The 12,457-nt window shown below is 43.8% G+C and overlaps 1 pseudogene across 1 annotated transcript; it reads left to right on the top strand.

Moving 5' to 3' along the window:
- The first annotated feature begins 9,939 nt into the window (after positions 1-9,939).
- Positions 9,940-10,593, top strand: LOC103810190 (annotated as a pseudogene). Its single transcript, XR_624802.1, has one exon. The product of XR_624802.1 is annotated as an SET-binding protein pseudogene (transcript).
- Positions 10,594-12,457: the final 1,864 nt, after the last annotated feature.

Here is a 12,457-nt window from a genome sequence, read left to right as displayed (position 1 = left end):
GTACAAGCCACTTTTAAATATTAGCCCATACATTTGCATCCTTGTGTACCTTCCGTAAAACTTCACCAAATGCAATAAAAATTGTCATGCTTTCACTATGCTTTGTGACAGTTATTTTTACTTCAGCAAATCTCTACAGCTATCGCTTGTTCGTTTTTTTTCCCAATCTCTTCAGCAGCACTGAGACTGCAGTAAGAGAGGAAATACTTTCTATTTTTAAATTATTTTAACCACATGCTTTTAAAGAGATCAGAGGCCTCTACCTTATGGATATAGAGGGATGGCCTCCATCATCTTTAGGAGTGTGAGTGGGATGAAAATATGAAGGCCATGGTTTCTGATGCCATGACAGTTTGTCATTGTAGGCCACTGGTGTTCTTGTAGTCTGCTGGCTTAAAGAGACCCTGTCCCCACAAATCCTGTTGCGTGTCATAAATGGTCTTTTTAATAGGTGTCGGTTACATTAGAGTTCTGTGTCATAGGAGATAATCACAGGAACATGAGTCGTACTTCTGCCCATCTATCATCAGAATGGAAGACACATGCTGTCTTTCCAGTGTGACTTTCAGTCCAGAATATTTTCTTCAGCCTTTGCTCACTGAATAGACCTCCCAGGGCCATTAAGGAACACCTCTGAAAAAAAGTAATGTGAGCAACAATTAAAATAATCAAGTGTGGCTTGGTCCTAGGTAGGAACTGAGAACTTAATCAAACCTACATCCATAGGATACCTCAGTTCACAGATCTCTTGATCCATCAGAGCTCACAGACCAAACCTTGCTTGGTTGGGACATACATAAAGGACTCAGATTAGGAGACAGAGATCCATAGGTCATCAACAAAGAGAGATGGCACCCATGACTGAATTGATGAGAGAAACAGCCTCAAGCTTCTCCAGGGGAGGTTTAGATTAGATATTGGGAATAAATTCTTCCCTGAAGTGTTGGTGAGGCATTAGAACAGGCTGCTCAGGGAAGTCTTAGAATCGCCAACCTTGGAAGCGTTCAAAAAATGTGTGGATGGGGCACTTGGGATCATGATTTAGTGGTCAGCTTGGCAGTACTTGGTTAGTGGTTGGAGTCAATGATCTTAGAGGCCTTTTCCAGCCTTAATGACTCTATGACTCTAAGGAAATAACAATCCAAAGTTCTGGTCCTGCTTGAATAGGAATTTGAGTGGTGACTCTGGTGCTCCCAACACTATTTGCTGCTTCCAGGGGAGTCTGATGTGTGCAAAGAGGGCAGCAAAATAATTGAGCTGGAGACATCTTTCAGGCATGCAGATACTCGGCAGGCTTTTATCTCCTTTTGACTAAACTTCACCTACTTCTGTAACCACTTCCTCTTCAGCCTCATTAGATAAAAAGGTACTTCTTTCCTTTGCCCACAGCAGCTGTCAGTTATCTTGCCTTTATTCTTGGCCTTAGGTCTTCCCACTGGCACATTTCCAGCTAACATTTTTATGTCTCCTGATACCACTGTCCCAGAACTGTGGGCTGCTCTTTGCCCTGTGTGCAACCAGCTGCATACACTTGCGTCCTGTGCTGCTTTTGCCTCCTGATTTTTATTTCCTCTGATCATGAAACTTTAAGGGCATTTCTTGTTTTGCTGACTGACACTCTCTTTCCCCCAAAGACAAAAGACTGATACATTCTGCAGGACAAAGCAGCCTCAATGCCCTCCTCTAAATACCCCAAATTATTTTCCTTCTTGTGCGCCCTTTAGGCACCCTGTTTTCCAACTGTCTCTGCTTGATGCTGAGGATGCTGGGTACACTGTACAGAACCAAGCAAGACACCAGTGCTTACTCAGCATGGAAACCCACAGTGCAAGACTGGATGGACAAAAGCCAACCTTTCTTACTCCTAGCCTCGTTCGAAGCATGCAGAATGGAATAACATGGGATATGGTTATTTGTAATGCCTCTAGCCTGGGCACAGGATAGGCCCTGGACTGAAGCCTTTTTGGTCATCACTTACGGCTCTGCAGAATGGATGCTGAGCCAAGACCTGGTGCATTCCCTATCAGATATGTTGTTTAATTTTATTTATTTACTTGCTTTTCCCCAAGGAAGGAAAAGATGATGTATTTAGCAGTTGTATAAGCAAAAATGAAATAATGGAGTAGGGAGAAGAAAGGAGAAAGGAGGACCCCTGTGGCAGCAGCAGTAAATAAGAACAGAACTCTCATTAATGATTTATACAGAGAAATAATTTGCCACACATTTCATAGTACGGGGGGAAATATTTGATCAGATGGAGAATGAGAGACTATTGCCCTGTCATGATGGTGTTAGAAGGAGGCTACTGTGTCTGATGGAAGTTATCCAAGAGCAGAGTTGATCTAGGAAAGTTTGGTAACACAGATGATGGAATTGTACAGGGTTTTGCTTTCTGTGTCTGAACTCTGTGCCAATGAACTTTCCCTAAATACCCATAAAACTTTCCATTTGTAGCCTGGAGTAGCTGCCACTACCTCCAGTATAGTGTGCTTGGCAAGAGCTGGCTGGAACAGATTAAGCATCTGAGTCTACTTCTGTGCACAGTGACACTTTTCCCCAAAGAGTTTTTTGTCTGTTGTTAGTGGAATAAATTTTAACTTGCTGCATCAAGCATCCAGCTCAGGGTCATCCCAGTAGTCACCTTTGATTATATATCATGCCAGGAGTGAGGATGCTTGTTCTTGGAACTCAGCAACCTGGTGTTGACCTGACCTAGGCAAATCTTCTGGCTTGTTTTTTTGTGTTGTAACGAGTTGAAGCACATTTGCCATCATCTTCTGTTTTCTAGTGTCTTCGAGGCCTAATCTTCACAAGGATAATGGGTAAAAATGACATACCAGCCCTTGATGTCATTAGGATCAAACACTACTCCTTGATTTCCTAGAGAAGATGTGGATGCCCCATCCCTGGAATCATTTAAGGACAGGCTGAATGGGGCTCAGGACAACCTGTTCTAGTGGAAGGTGTCTCTGCCCTTAGCAAGGGGGGTGGAACAAGACGGTCTTTAAGGTCCCTTCCAAACTAATCCATTCTATGATTCTGTGTTTCAGAGGTGTAAATCCAGTGGACCAAACCAAATTTCTTGTTTGTCTCAGAGGACACAAATGGGAGGAGGTTGGTCCTCTAGAGACCAGAAGTCTTTGAGGAGGTGTTCATACGTATGATGACTGTACTCCCTTCCCCAGCAGCCAAATACTGCTCTAGGTTGTGAGTAAACAGATTTACAAAACCTTGGCACAATTCTTAGGCAGGAACTTGTAAAAGCCGTTAGGCAGCAGAATAGTCATTTCTTCTCTTCCTTCAGATGGGTGCTTTGCTACACTGATTGTTGCCACAGTTTTACCTAGGGCAGTATTGCTTTTATGGGCCTTGTGATTTATGGCCGTATCAGTTGTTTAATCATTCAGTTGGCTTTCCTGTCAGCCTTGTATGACAGTTAGTTACTTATATAGAAGGGTGACTATCTGATCTAATTATAGTTTCAAATCTAATTATGGAGTCAGATATGATTCTGTAATCTGCTCTTAATGTCTCTGTGTTGAGAAGACATATACACATGTGTAATGTGTACATGTACATGCCTCTGTGTTCATGGACATGAGTTGACTCTCATTTATCTCTGTCACATTGTCTTGAGGGGGATGCTTGCAGCTTCATCTGGCTGTGAGAGATCTTTGGTTTATCATGTATTTTTCCCTCCAGTGTGGCTTTTCCTGGCTGCCTTTGGCAGACTTGGGCACACTGAGGCAGAGCCATCAGTCAGTGTTGATCAGGAGGTGCAGAGGACTGGAAGTACTTGGACTCATGACAATCTGATGCAAACAAGTGAAGATTACATTTCTGCTGTTGTTCTGATTACTGCCATCAATCCTTACTCCTTGTTTTCATGTGGATAGACCACATCTGAGACAGCTTGTATCCTGTCCCTTTGGAGAAAGTTCTCACATAATCCTTGCAAAATCAGAGGCAGAGGTGGAAGGAACAAAAGGTGCTGGAAGCAGGAGGACCATATAGAGAGGAATGACCTTTCTTCTTCTAATTCACTCTATTAATGAATCACATGCCTTAGTTATTTTTATAGATAATCTGTGGATTACAGGCATTCATATACTTTGAAATTATTATGAGTTGAGGACGTCTTACTTTATCTGTTGTGTACACATATCAGTTGTCTATACTCAGGTATATTTTATAGATGGGATTGTTACAGTGTGTTTGAAGTTGTCCTGCAGTGGAGAGACCAGTTTCCCAGCGCTGGAGATAGAGGCCAAATAATACATCACAGAAACACAGAATGTCTGATCTTGAAAGTCCCTCTGGAGAGCATCCAGTCCACCACACTGCTCAGTACAGGTTCACCAGTGGCAGGGTGCTCAGGATTGTGCCTGGTTGGGATTTTGAATAATAGAGTACCTTGAGTTGCAAGGGACCCACAAGGTTCATTGAGTCCAACTCCTGTTCCTGAACAGGGCAGCCCTAAGAATCCTACCATGTGCCTGAAAGACTTGTTCAAGTGCTTCTTGAACTCTGGTAGAACTGGGGCCATGACCACTTCCCTGAGGAGCCTGTTCCTGTGCCCAACCACCCTCTAGGTGAAGAATGTTTTCCTAATATCTAACCTAAAGCTCCCCTGAGACATCACTAGACCATCTCTGATTCTTTAAGTATAGATGACATTTTGCCTGAAGGGGAAGTCCTTCTGCCTTGTTTGTATCCTGACTGACACAAGACAGGTGAAAGGGAGAGGGTGTTTCCTATGTGATCTATTGTGTGTACAGAAAAAGGCTGTCGCAGTCATTATTGGAGCTCTGTGCCGAAGCTGGGTTATTCTTTCAGAGTATCATGGCCTCAGGAAGTAACTAAGGCTGTGGTCCAAAAATGTAGTAAATCTAGCTCCAGGTCTCTGAGCAGTGGGTTGAATACACTACTGGTGTGTGATACTAATCCAGTATAAACTCATTCTCCTGGTTCAAATTTGCTCAAAAAAATTTGCAGTGATGTAATTTTATCCAAGCAGACTTTGTATTTTATCATATTATGTCACTTGTCTCAACCACACTAGCTTTATGGCTCACAGGTTTTGCCCATACTCTGGAACTGTCTTTAAGTCATCGTGAAGAAAGTTTTAAGCCTCATCTTCTGTGCTTGCCCATTCCCTAGATGTGTGTTCAGACACCAGTTCCTGAGCTGCATCAAACTTATGCTGCTGGCTATCTGGCAGTGCATGGATGGAGGTCACAACCAAGCTTGAAATTTCGATTAATTTTTTTTCCAAAACAATAATGAAATGTACTAAGCACGTTTTCAGACAATACAAAATTGTGATGAGCTGTTGACTCTCTTGAAGGCGGAGAGGCTCTGCAGAGAGACCCTGATAAATTAAGGGGCTGGGCAATCACCAGCTGTATGAAGTTTAACAAGGGCAAGTGTTAGATTCTACACGTGGAACAGGACAACCATAGGTGTACATACAGACTGAGGAACGAGAGGCTGGAACGTAGTGCTATGGAAAGGGACCTGGAGATCCTGGTCAATGGCAAGTTGAATATGAGTAAACAGTGTGTGTGCCCTGGCAGCCTGGATGGCCAACTGTGTCCTGGGGTGCATCAGGCAAAGTTTCACCAGCTGGTCAAGGAAGCTCGAGTGTTCAGTAATATCTCCCGTGCTGGGCACCGGCGAGGCACCTCAAATGCTGAATATTCAGCCTCCCTGGGAAAGTAGTCACAGCACCAAGCTTGCCAGAGTTCAAAAAGCATTTGGACAATGCTCTCAGGCACATCGTATGATTCTCAGGGTTGTCCTGTTCAGTTCGAAGAGTTGGATTTGATGATCCTTGTGGGTCCCTTCCAACTCTGAATGTTCTGAGATTCTGTGGAATAGGTTGGGGCATTTTTGTACTTCTAGTGTGGGTTACCTGAGTTTAGTGCACTTGACACATTGGCATGTGGCTGTGGAGTTTTAAGTCCCATGATGAATTCGGAAGTTTCATGGACACTTCTCATAAAAGCAAATTTCTGACCAAAACTTTCCCTTAGGTCTAATGTGAGTTGTCCTTTGGCCTTTGCCCCAGAGGCAGCTTCATTTCAACAGTGGCATATATAATCATGGAAGCAACCTGGGAGTCTTTAGAGTGGAAGATGATATCTTGTCATTGAATAATGTTGTAGTGTCTCCAGTGCTGTGTAGTGAATGGTTTTAGAGAGATGTAAAGAGACTTCCAGGATTTCGGGTATTTTTCAGAGATTAGGAATTTAACTGTATGTCCCATGGGAGAATGCAAGATTCAAAGGCAACATGATAGGCACAGGGTTTCAAAAGATGTGAACTCCACTTTGCGTTCATTATGTCTCTCTAAGACCTGTGCCTCAGTTTCCCCTCACTTGAACCTATTCAATAGATTCTTTTTTTCTTCATTTTCATCCTAAGGCATTTTTTAATCTATGTATAAAACTGAAGCAATCTCAGTAGATACAGTGGGGTTAGTGTAGAAGGGATTTGGGCAACATCTCTTAATATTGCTCCCAGCTCCCTGCTGGTGCTCCTGGTTCTTGAGCAGCTCAGAGGAGCAGCACAGATGCTGGGCAGCTGAACCTGCCTTGCTTGCAGGTTTTTTTCCCCCTTCTATGGGCTCTCACCTCTGTTTTTGTCCTCAGCAAATTTTCACTTTAATCTCTTTATAGCCCTGACCTCTGAATACTTATAAGCATGAACAGTTGCCTGAGGCAGGAGAAGGGAGTGTATTCAGAACTCTTAAAGGGAGATGTCTAGTATGAGCCAGAGGGAGGCCTTGTGCTTCAGGCCTTTGCCTCCTGCCCAGAGGAGCTAATAAGACACGTGGGCACTGGTAGCAAGGCTGAGCAAGCAGGTATTTGGTTATTTCTCAGTATTAATCAGAAGGAGTGTGAATATTTCCCTAATTAAGAGCTAATGCCAACTTCCATGAAATTTGTTGTCCTTCACCTATGAAATATCCTCCTCAATTTTAACTTGACTGCAGGGAAACTGCTAGGGGTAACACTTGCCTTCACAAGCTTAATTTGGATGGTAAAATGCTTCTGTGGCTGCTTATTGAATGGGACTTGATACTGGTGAGTATTAGAGGCCTGGAAGGGCAGCTTGGGTAAGCACTTAAAAGTCTGGATAGCCCCATGTCTTGCGCTTTTAAAATTGAAATAGAGCTTTTCCAGCAGTAAGAGGAATGGATTTAAACCAACAGAGAGTAGGTTTAGATTGTATGTTAGGAAGAAATTCTTCCCAGTGAGTGCCATGAGGCACTGGTACAGGTTGCCCAGAGATGCTGTGCCTGTCCCATCCCTGGAAGAGTTCAGGGTCAGGTTAGATGGGGCTTGGAACAACCTATTCTAGTGGAAAGTTTCCTTGCCCATGGCACAGGGGTGGACCGAGATGAGCTTTAAGGTTCCTTCCAACCCAAAACACTCTATGATTCTATTATTCTTCTTGCAGGTACTCTGGAGAGGGGAGATGGGGAGGTTTCCGATAGAGGTTACAGATTCAGAAGCTTGAACTGAAGTTTTTAATTAGTCAAAGCACAGGTAGCCTGCCCAAACAAGAAAGACAGGTATGATGTCCCTGCACCCAAGTCATTTAACGATTAACCCTGAAGGAGAGTAAGGTGATACCTATAACAATGACCTAGTTAATTCTGCATGCAGCGTTTTAGTGCAGGGTTATTTGTTGCTACCTGTGGATCTGCTGATAGCATCATCTGCATCCTCTCAGCAGAACTGGAGGCCAGTATTTTTGAGTTGGATTTTAAGGTGGATTTGGCATGAACTCATGATATGGGTGTAATGCAATGACTTTATAATCTGTTGCTTGTTTATGCTGACCTGGAGGCACACAGCCAAGTAGGGATGAGTGTTTGGACATTATGACCCAGAGCTTGTGTCCAAGACCCACAAGCAGACTTTGAAACAGAAACCTGGATTTTTAGTCACCTTTCATAAAACATTACCAAATGACTCAAAACCTGAAAAACCCTTCTGGGCTCAGAGGTGTGAACTGTATTTCAGCTCCCATTCAATGTTGGGTCCCAAGTGGTTTGGTTCGTTACACCAGTAGCTGTAGTCCCTTCCCTTCACTTTTGGTGGCTGCAGACTCATCCTGCTGAGTTATGTGCTGCCTGCCAGAAGCCTTTTATTTCCAGCTAGCAGTGAGAGAGGTTAAAAGCCTGTGGGCGGAGGCCGGCACAAAGTGCTCATTGTACATGCGTGCATACCAGAGCAGTAACTCCCTGGAATGCCGCACTGCCGAGCTTTTACCACCTTGTGTTTGCTCTGCAGTCCAGGAGTGTGTGTGCATTGCATCCTTCTCCAGGTAGATTAACAATGCAAAATGGCAGATAAATAAGAATTTACTTTTTTATATTGGACCCTTTGGAAGAGGAAGCCCTGACTTCCATCAACTCAATAGACATAAAAGAGAGGTGAGACGCAAAGTGAATCAGTTAGGTGGAGGAGCTCCTTGCAACTAGGTGGCTTTAGTGTACTAATTTTGTTAGTAATTAGAGACTACCACATGGTAAACATTTGGGTTCAAAATTATGTAATGACATTAACTGACTCACCCTACAATGGGTTTGAAGGAGGTAAGTGTGATCCTTGTTTCCCTGGTGGCAAAATGGAGAGACTTGCTGACTGCAGGGTGAGTCAGGGCAGGCATTCAGGAGATGTTGGGTCTATTAGTTCCTCAAGATCACCTTAAGAGAGATCAGTGGTAGCAACTCTGGGAAATGATCTTCTTCCCTATTACCTTAAGCATTAGTGTTTTCAGGGTGCAGTTCTGTCTCCTATGAGCTACAGAAACCATTTTGTAGACTACACTTTTGTAGACTCTTCTGGGAATTCTGTCACCTCAGTTGGTTTTCCATGATAGGTCTGTATGGGGGAAGGGTGTACGAAAGCACCTTGATACCTTTAAAACACCCTGCAAGTATTATTTTTGACAAGATGCCTGACAATAGCCTTCCTATATCATAGGGTGATGCAACTTCTGCCTCAACTGAGCATACACAGCTTCTCCCATTAACTTGGGCTGAGAGTATGTAAGGTGCCAAATATGAGTTCTTCCATCTCAAAGGATTCCATCTCTGAAGTTCTTAAGAAAGACAAAATTTGCAAGGATGAGAGCACAGCCAGTGTATAAATCAGCTCAAGGCTTCACCACAGAGCAGTGGTAGCCAAGGACATGAGGAACTCTGGAAAACCTTGAGTTTAGCTTTCCTCCATTGCACACAGTACTAGGTATACCAACATGCCCTGCAAGAGACCCAGGTGGATCCTCCTGCACTTATAGGATCCCAGCAAGCATCTTGGTTTGCAGTTGTTTTGTAGTGAATAATTCATCCAAAGCAGGGTCCCCCACAGAATAGCTGTCAGCCAAGGTCATCTCTTTCTCATACCCAGGAAGCAGGGAAATAGAGAGTTTGAAACTCTGCTGCTGATTCAGAGGACAGGACCATGTTTTCTGTGCACCGATCACTGGGTTATTATTTAACTCTAGGCAAGATTCTGCCTCAGTTTTACTTTTTCCCTCTGTAAACCCCGTGACAATGAGCATTTTTAAGAAACGACTGACTTCATGGATATGTAGAGCTGGCTGTACGCTCCTAAGTTGAGTTGAAGATGTTTGCATTTAGACAAGACTTGCTTGTTTTACTTTGTTTTGTTGGATTTTTTTAACATATATATTTATTTTCATCAATTTAGGGATACATGTTGCTATTGTTCCTTGCTTTGTGATACCAGATCAATCTCTCAGAAATGATGGTGATTCTTGATTCCAGTTTTGCTTTAAGGAAAGCCCTTGAGATGCTGCAGGGGAAACCTGAGTGTGCCCTGTTTCAGTCATCTCCACACTTGTTTGATACGTGTGTGTGCTAACTTCCTTTTTTTCTTGTCCTTTTTTTAACAGTGGCAGATTTGGTCTCTTCTGAGCTCCCTGCAGCTTCTGGGTGATTGGGACATTGAATTTGGTGGACACTTACCATTCGCTCCCTGGGATCATATCTGTGCTTGCTTTCCTCATCCCCTTCCGTGCTCCCCTTCCCTCCAAAAATCTCCACAGTGTTGTGGTATTGCTATGGAGTCCAGGGAGACTTTGGGCAGCTCCCGGCAGAGAGGGGGTGAGGCAGACTTTCTGCCAGCTGGTGTCACCTCCACGAAGCCTCCTCCTGCCCCCAGCTGTTCAGGGGAGACGATGTTGCCTGTGGCAGGCTCGGGGAAAGGGATCCCGGTGAGTGGTGAGAGGCTGGAGCCTGAGGAAGAGGATGATCTGGGTTCTGGAAGAGATGTGGATTCCACTTCCAATGCGGACAGTGAGAAATGGGTGGCAGGAGATGGCCTGGAGGAGCAGGAATTTTCTATCAAGGAGGCTAACTTCACGGAGGGGAGTTTAAAACTAAAGATCCAGACCACCAAGAGAGCAAAGAAGCCCCCAAAGAACTTGGAGAACTATATTTGCCCTCCTGAGATCAAAATCACCATCAAACAGTCTGGGGAGCAGAAGCTTTCTAGAACTGGGAAAAATAGCAAAGCAGCTAAAGAGGAGGACAGATCACACTCCAAAAAGAAGGTAAGTCCCGTATTTTCAATTCCTCCTGGAAGAAGGAATAAGCCTGCTCTAACAGTTTGGGTACAAGCCATAACCTTTGGAAGGCTTGGCCATGGAGGAGCATGGGGCTGGTATCATCCTGCACTGCCACATATGCATTGGATATGATCTTGAACTATCTTTCAGATGAACCAGTTTGGAAAGGATCAAAAGTTCAACCAGGCCTCTTCTGGTTTTTGTGTGTAATTGAGTTTTAAGATTAATCATTACATGAGTGAGAAATGAAGGAGCCCACTTCTAAACTGCTTTGTGCCTGAGAGCTAATGCTTGAGCCTTTTGGCAGTTAAAGCATTCAACTGCATTTTTAAGATAGAGGTATGTGCACACTGAACAACTGAATTCATTCTTGTATTCTGGGAGAAGGCTTCCATTATTCTTGATTACAGCATTGTGTGAGCAGCACTATAGTTATGCTACAGAAAATGCTTCCATTATAAGTGTCATTTTCTTCCAGATGCGTATCATTTTCTTGAAATATCCTTCTGCAGAGAAATTTTTTGCACGTTAAGTTTGGGTAAAAATTGATCTTTTTATTTTTTCATTTAGTCAGGAATGAGAAAAGAAAGAAAATCCTTGCTTTGTATGAGCTCTTTTCAGGAGCACCCTTTTATTTTGCTGTTGGCTTGATTTTTCAGTAGCATTGCCTACACATATTTCTTAAAACAAATTTAGTTTGAGTGTATTAAGCAGTGCCGGTGGGGACTCCTCATGATTTTTTGAATGCAGTGGTGTTTTCTGTCCTAGGCATTAGACAAAGTAGTTTTGGTCAGGCTGAGGCTTTATCACAGTACAAACACTTCACCTTTGTCTCCTTAGTAGCATTTGGGCATCATGATGGGTTCAGGCTGGAACCCAGATTTGATGAAAGACTCGTGAGTATCTCCAAAACCTGGACAAATTACTCTTGATGGATGCTCGTAGGCTACCCGAAGCCTTGAGAAGGCTAATTGCTGCAAGCAATCCTTCCATGGCCATGTAGGAAGAAAAAGAATTTGTAAATCACTGCCTACTATGCATAGAGTGTGAAGAATATAACTGAATAGAAATCAGAGCTTCCATTTTTATTTATCACCCAGTCAGATGGGTACAGAAGGTGTGTTCTTTCCTTCGTGTGGTCATCCAAAAAGATTGAACAAAGCTAAGCATAGGGAAGTTGCATGTAAAAATACCCCAGAAAACAAACAAAAGCCTAAACAAAACCTGGAGTGAACAATAACTAAAAAAGAACCTTGTAGCAAGGTTATGCTCAGGCTGAGACTTTTAACTGCAGAAGGATAAGGAGTTTGAAAGAAGCAGATCATGACTCAGATGTAGCTGCATCCAGCTTGCATCTGTGCTGTGAGGTCCAAGCTGGCTGGGGCTGTGTTCACACCCTGTGCACAGGCTGGGAGCACTTTGGGTGAACACTGGTCTAATCTGGCCATTAAAGCAAACAAAAAAACCCCCACCACCCTGCAGGTGGATGCTCCGAGCAGATGGGGAGAGGGCTGCCGCTCCAGTGCATCCATTAGCATAACACCCAACGGCTGCCGTGCAGCAGCTGCTGGTGTCCCTAGAAGGGATCTGGGAGACCCCAGTGCCATGATCTTAAGGGATTTGATGCCTGGAGACCTACAGCCTGCATCACCAGGGTGGGAAATAACCTGCATCCCTGCAGCCAGAGGGATTGTGCACATGACTGCCTCTTAGCTCATGGGTTTCAGGATTAGGTTGTGAACTTTTTGTATCAAGGGGTGATGAAGGGCACCACAGAAAGGCGAGGTTGAAATGAATGGGAACAAAATTCCAGTGCTGGTAGCATGATTGCTTTCATGGCCAGTGCATG

This window comes from Acanthisitta chloris, unplaced genomic scaffold, assembly GCF_000695815.1.
Source record: "Acanthisitta chloris isolate BGI_N310 unplaced genomic scaffold, ASM69581v1 scaffold25559, whole genome shotgun sequence".
Lineage (NCBI taxonomy): Eukaryota > Metazoa > Chordata > Aves > Passeriformes > Acanthisittidae > Acanthisitta > Acanthisitta chloris.
The sequence above is the reverse complement of the archived record's forward strand: the minus strand, read 5'-3'. Positions and strand labels throughout refer to the sequence as shown.